A 6,000-nucleotide genomic window follows, 5' to 3' on the forward strand; every position below is an offset into this window, starting at 1 on the left:
TAATTAATTAATTTACCTCACTGTTCATATTTTTCAGAAACGTATCAATCGATTATTTTAACTCTTTTTTTTTCTTTCTATTTCTATCAATTCGTCAAATCTGATTTCCTAATTTCCGCAGAGTGAACTATTTTTTAGATTTTTTTAATGAATTTATAATAGAGTTTAATACAAAAAAGAAATCAACTCTTTTAAAAAAAAATTGTAAATTGTGAAATTTTTAAAGTACCTAATTTTTAAAGTAATTTTTAAAGTAAGAATTTTTAAAGTAAGTATTTTTAAAGTTTGTTACTCAATTTACAGAAAGATTACGATTATTAGTGAAGTTATCCTGACGTAGAACAAGTAGCCCAATAAAAAAAAATTGTCGGTTAAGCATTCTGTAATATTTTTAACTACTTCAGCTTGCATTTTGCCACCATGGAAAAATCATACATGGGAGCATTTTACACGCACAAGTTTCAAAATTCAAAATAATTGCGGAGTTTCAAACATTTTAAGTTAACTTATTCGGAACTGAAATTTATTGATTGATTTCTGTCAAAAAAAATTTAAACACTTATCTAAAAAAAAAAAAAATTTTTTTTTTTGTGCTTGTATTTCTCCTGAATTGTAAAAGCATTGTTGAAATCAGTATAAAGTATTGTTACATAAATTTGTCACTTAAAATAAAGTCATTAATCTCAATCAATCAATTTTCATTCATTTACGCAATCAATTTTCATTCATTTTAAATCGGTTAATAATTAAGATTAATATTGAAGAAATGAATAAAAGCATTATAAATCATAGCATAATTTATTATGCTAAAATATATAGTTTGTAGTATAATTCGGTTATGGTGTGTTCTAAGGAGTTGATATGAAATAAACTTATATGTTGTATATATTTGTCCTTATTCTATCGGAACAATAAATTAAAATTTTTTGTGAAGCCTAATTTTTTTTTTAATTTTTAAATGTTAAATTAAAGAAACTTAAACTAAATAAAAAAAAATGAGGTTTTATTTTAGCGTGTCTCATCTTTTTAATACTTTCGCATAGATCTTTTTGTTTTATGTTTTGTATCCGGATGCTACAGACATAAAAATGACAAGCGAACAAGAACAGCATCTTCTTCTTCCTTAGAAAAAAACTAAATAAATAAAACATACAAAAAAAAAGCTACCATATGGTGCCTAAACTATTCTATAAGCTGCTGACAGTTTTCTTTAGCCTGAATATCTTATTTTTTATAGTTCAAAGCATGTTATAATTTATTTTATATTTTGATAAAAACCAGTTTCGTATCGATAACCATGAAAAGAAACATTCAAGAAAAGAAATGAAATTAATGTGTTCTTAAAAACGCGTGTGTTCTTAAAAATGAATTTAAAATTAAAAAGCTAACAGAGCTATGGATATGAAGTATACTGTTGAGCAACATGGCAATGGCAAACCTTGGATTTCATTGATTAGGAAATAGTTGTTTTTTTTCGGGGGGGGGGGGATTATAGAGAATCGCATCATAATTCATTCTATTTATAAATTTCTTTTTTAATCATTCTATTTATAAATTTCTTTTTTAATCATTCTATTTATAAAACTTTTATACTTTCAAATAAAAGTTAATCTACATTTCCCTATTTTCAAAATTGTAAAGATACTCTATCAGACAAAAATGGAAGGGGTACTTTCAGTTTTTAGCATTTTCTGACATTTTTCCAGAATCACTTATTCTATAACGTTAGAGGAGTTCAACCTATATGATTTCACATACTTATCAATAAAGTTTAAAACTTTCAAAGGGGTGAGGAGCCTCCAATGAACTTAAAAAGGATAAGAGTGTTTTTGAACATCGTATACCAAGAAAGATAGCACTGAATTTGATTATTATTTTCATAAATGCATAAAGTTTCGCAAACTTAGCTTAAATTCTTACGCAGATATGGACGTTTTTTTTTTAAATTTAAATGTTTTTAAATACAACTTTAAATAATTAAATGCTAATGCATGGATACTTAAAGAAATTTCTGTATGAACATTGTTTTAACTGCTAAGCGATATACAAAACTATGCAATGCAAAATTTATGCAGAATATTTATTTATTAACTAATTATTATTTTAAATTTTCTTATTGAGATGGATTGATATGAATAAGAAAATAAATTGAGCATATTTTTAATCCCTATATATAATATTTGGGTCCATGAGTGTCAGGTAAATTTAATTAAATATATACGTATGTAGTTTTAAAAAAAAATCTAAGATCATAGATTTGAAAGCGACTTATCATTTATCTTATAATTTTAACTTGCATGCCTACAATAGTATTATTATTATATGTAATGCATCAAATAACAATAGACTCTGGGTTTACAACAAATATTAACAACTGTCTTACAAAATTTATACGTTTTATGTTATGTTATTCCTTTAACCTTAGTTAAATAACCCTTGCAAATCAACAAACTTTTAAAACAAGATCTGAATAAATTGTAATAAACATTCGATTGCATTTAATCCGGCTTCAGTTTAAACGAATCGCTAGATTCATTTAATTTTTCAAACTAGTTTTATATTAGTACTTGTGTTCCGGTTTTGCATATTGATCTTAGAGGCAAAATTTTTTTTACCAGTGCTTTTTTTTTTTTCGTCGATTACTTTTTTCAAGACCTACAAGACCAAGTAATTTTTCTTCACAGTGAGTTCAATTTTTTTTATCATCCGGATATAAAAAAAAGAAAATTTTCTGAACAAAAAAAACTTTGCCAGTTTTCAATATATTGAAACTATTCAATAAAACACGTGATTTTCCAACTGATTGATTTTGCTTCTCAGACAGGTGACTTTCGTATGCAAAAATTTAAACTTAATTTATAAAACAAATTTAATCATTAAAAACCAAAAGAGCACGAAATCAGATACACAAATCAATAGTCAAATTTAATTTCCCAAATTAAATATCTGAAATTAAAATCTTTATCAAAGGTACCGATTTTATAATCTTAGGATTTTCGTATCAGCAAACTTGTAGATTCTGACAAAGCTGGTTGAATCTGAAGGATTCGATGGGATTTAAAAGGATTTCGCACGGTGTGACCGTCCTCTTTGCACTTGACACCCGAACACATTCATCATTCCATGAAATATTTTGAATCCAAACAAGGTTTCGGGTCGTTTCTTTCAAGACCGGCCCATGCCCCGGACGCACGTGTAAATCTCAATCCCCAGTCGCTAAGTTATGCTATTTCTAGTGGCAGCTCTATCCTATGTTTTCAACTGGACGGATTTTGTGTCTTTTAGAATTTTTTTTCCCCCTGCTGCAGTTTTTTGAGAAATAAAGCGATAACAGACGAGAGTGAAACACGATATATCCTTGTGGATTCTTGTTGATGTTACGACCACTTGGTTACTGCTCGCGAAGAAAGAGTGGAAACGTAAAAGAAAAGCAAACGATATGAAATTTTTGCTGGCACGGTTAGTTGGAAGTTAATTGATAAGCATTGCACATATGTATAGTCAGAAACTTATTATCTCACGAGCTTGGGATACGCTAACTATCGGTTACTAATTATTATTTATAACAAAAAAAAAAATTTTCAAATTTTTTCTGTACTGATTAATTAATATTTAATGTTCATACTTCTACATTTTGTAAAACAATGTTAATTTTATTTTTTATCAATTACTGTATTATATAAAAATTTCTCAGTTTCTATGCTTGTGTTATATTTATATGAACAATATAATTAGAATAGTTATATTGTTTTATATTCTAATAATACTATATCATCAAAAGTTTGTTAAGTACAAAAAATATCGAGAAAACACCAATTAAACATTTAACTAGAATTCGAATAGTTATATTATTTTAATTATATTCATATAATTGCAATACGATGATTTATAGAATTTATATAATTAGATTATTCATATAATTAATATAATTAGAATTCAATATTCTTGCCGATTTTCAAAAAAAAAAAAAAAAAAATGCTCTTAGTTTTCTATAGTTGTTAGTTTTAGGATTCACAACTAAACAATTTTTGAGTGTAGAATCGCGTAATATTTAAAAAATTTATGCTGTTTTTTTTTTTTAAATGTTTTGGATTTTTTAAAAAAAGTATTTTTTTTTAAATTTATTTTTTTATTGAGACTTTTTGACGATGGCTATATTTCAAAAGGGGGCACTAAAACAAAGTTCGAACCCTTGGTTCAGTTTCACCATAATCAGGCCCTGGGCCTAAGTTCATCATCATAGTCAGGCACAGCATAGTGAAATTGAAAGAAGAAAATATTATTTTTCTATAGCTGGAATCAAATTCATGCCTGCTGTAAAAAGATTTCGCAAAATTTCAAATAAACTGTTTTATAAAGCAAAATGAAACAATTTTGTGATGAAACATTATAAAACAACTTTGTGATGAAACAATTTTGAAAATATTTCATATTATTGATATGTAGCAAATTAAAGAAGAAAAAAAAGGTTTAAATAAATTTGCTTCAGTTTTATGATCTGAAAAAGAGCTGTATAAAAAAACTAACAAACTTAACAAAGGAAACGAACTTGAACTCTTATTTTATACATTAATGTAAATTTTAAGTTATTGTAATTGTGTCTAATGCAATAAAAAACAGCATTTCGTTAGATATTTCTTATTTTTACTTATTTATTTTTTTAAGTCAGTGAAATTTCGATTTTTTATTGCTATACAAAATAAAATTAACTTTTAATGTAATGAAAACTAGTTGGTTTATTTAATTAATTTTGAAAATGAAATTAAATAAAAAAACTTAATAAATTTAAAACAAGTTGAAACAGTGAACATCCCATCACCACTTCGTGCTCCAGTTTTTTTTTTTTGCGATAATAAAACAATTTTTTTTTTTCCGATGCCTTTTTATTTTTTTCCAAGTGGAATTTTTCTTTTAGTATCTTTTTTCCCGTAATTGAGAAAATATGTTTAAAAGAAATTGTGCTTTTGAAAATTCATGTTTAATTTGCTCCTTGTTAAAGATAATTTAAAAATTTATTCTTTTTCCCCCCTCTTATTTGAGATTTCTGTTATTTTTTTAAAATAGCCGAAACATATTCTCGTCTTTATTATAATTGTTAACACATTTTTTCTCAGTGTTAACTCCCGTGAACACCATATTATTTTTGAAATCGCATTTAACATTAACATAAATAATTAACCACTGGAAACAAAGGATAAAAAGCTTGTTACAATTCTTTCATTTTTATGAAACACTCGTTTTTAATCATCCCCGCAAGCATGTTTTGAATTCTAACACCAAGAAAGGCAAAAACAATTCTTAAAAGAAAGAGTTTTGGTAATAGTCAATTGCTAATAAGAGGCCTCTACCCTCGCCATCTTGGCTTCTAGGTAAAATTTTTAATGTGCTTTCTCGATATTTTTTGTACAAACTTTTGAAGATATAGTATTATTCGACAGCATAGTACCTTTCAAAAAAGGTAGAAAATAAAGGAATCGCTGTATTAGGTTAAGAGAAATATAGCTTGATAATTTTTAGAACTTACATGAATTTTTTCACAAAAATTTAAAGCAATAAAATGATGCGATTTGTGGTTGCCATCGGCAGTAACTTAAAACTAGATGTTTCTCAGTTTTTAGATTTTTTAAAATATAATTTTATTGCAGTTTAAATTAATGAAAAGCTATTTGGATGACACTAAAAGTTTTTTTTTTTTTAGCGTTTATTTCATAAGAATAAAGATATTTATCAAAAATCTAAAAACTAATAACTGTTAACTATTTAAATATGGTTCAAAAATTATAGATTGCAGAATTGACATAATTGTACGAGAAAAAATTAATAAACAATCTAAAATACCGCACACTTAAAATTCATCTTAAATTCTGATTGGGTGGCGGCCTTATAATTGACATGTATCGAAGGATAGTGCCCAATAGAGTAAATATCCATCATCAGCTTATTAGTGAAATTTAAATGAAAGGGATTAAAAGGGACAATGTTCAAGTACTGCACGTGCTC

Source organism: Parasteatoda tepidariorum, chromosome 3 (assembly GCF_043381705.1).
Source record: "Parasteatoda tepidariorum isolate YZ-2023 chromosome 3, CAS_Ptep_4.0, whole genome shotgun sequence".
In the NCBI taxonomy this organism is placed as follows: Eukaryota; Metazoa; Arthropoda; class Arachnida; order Araneae; family Theridiidae; genus Parasteatoda; species Parasteatoda tepidariorum.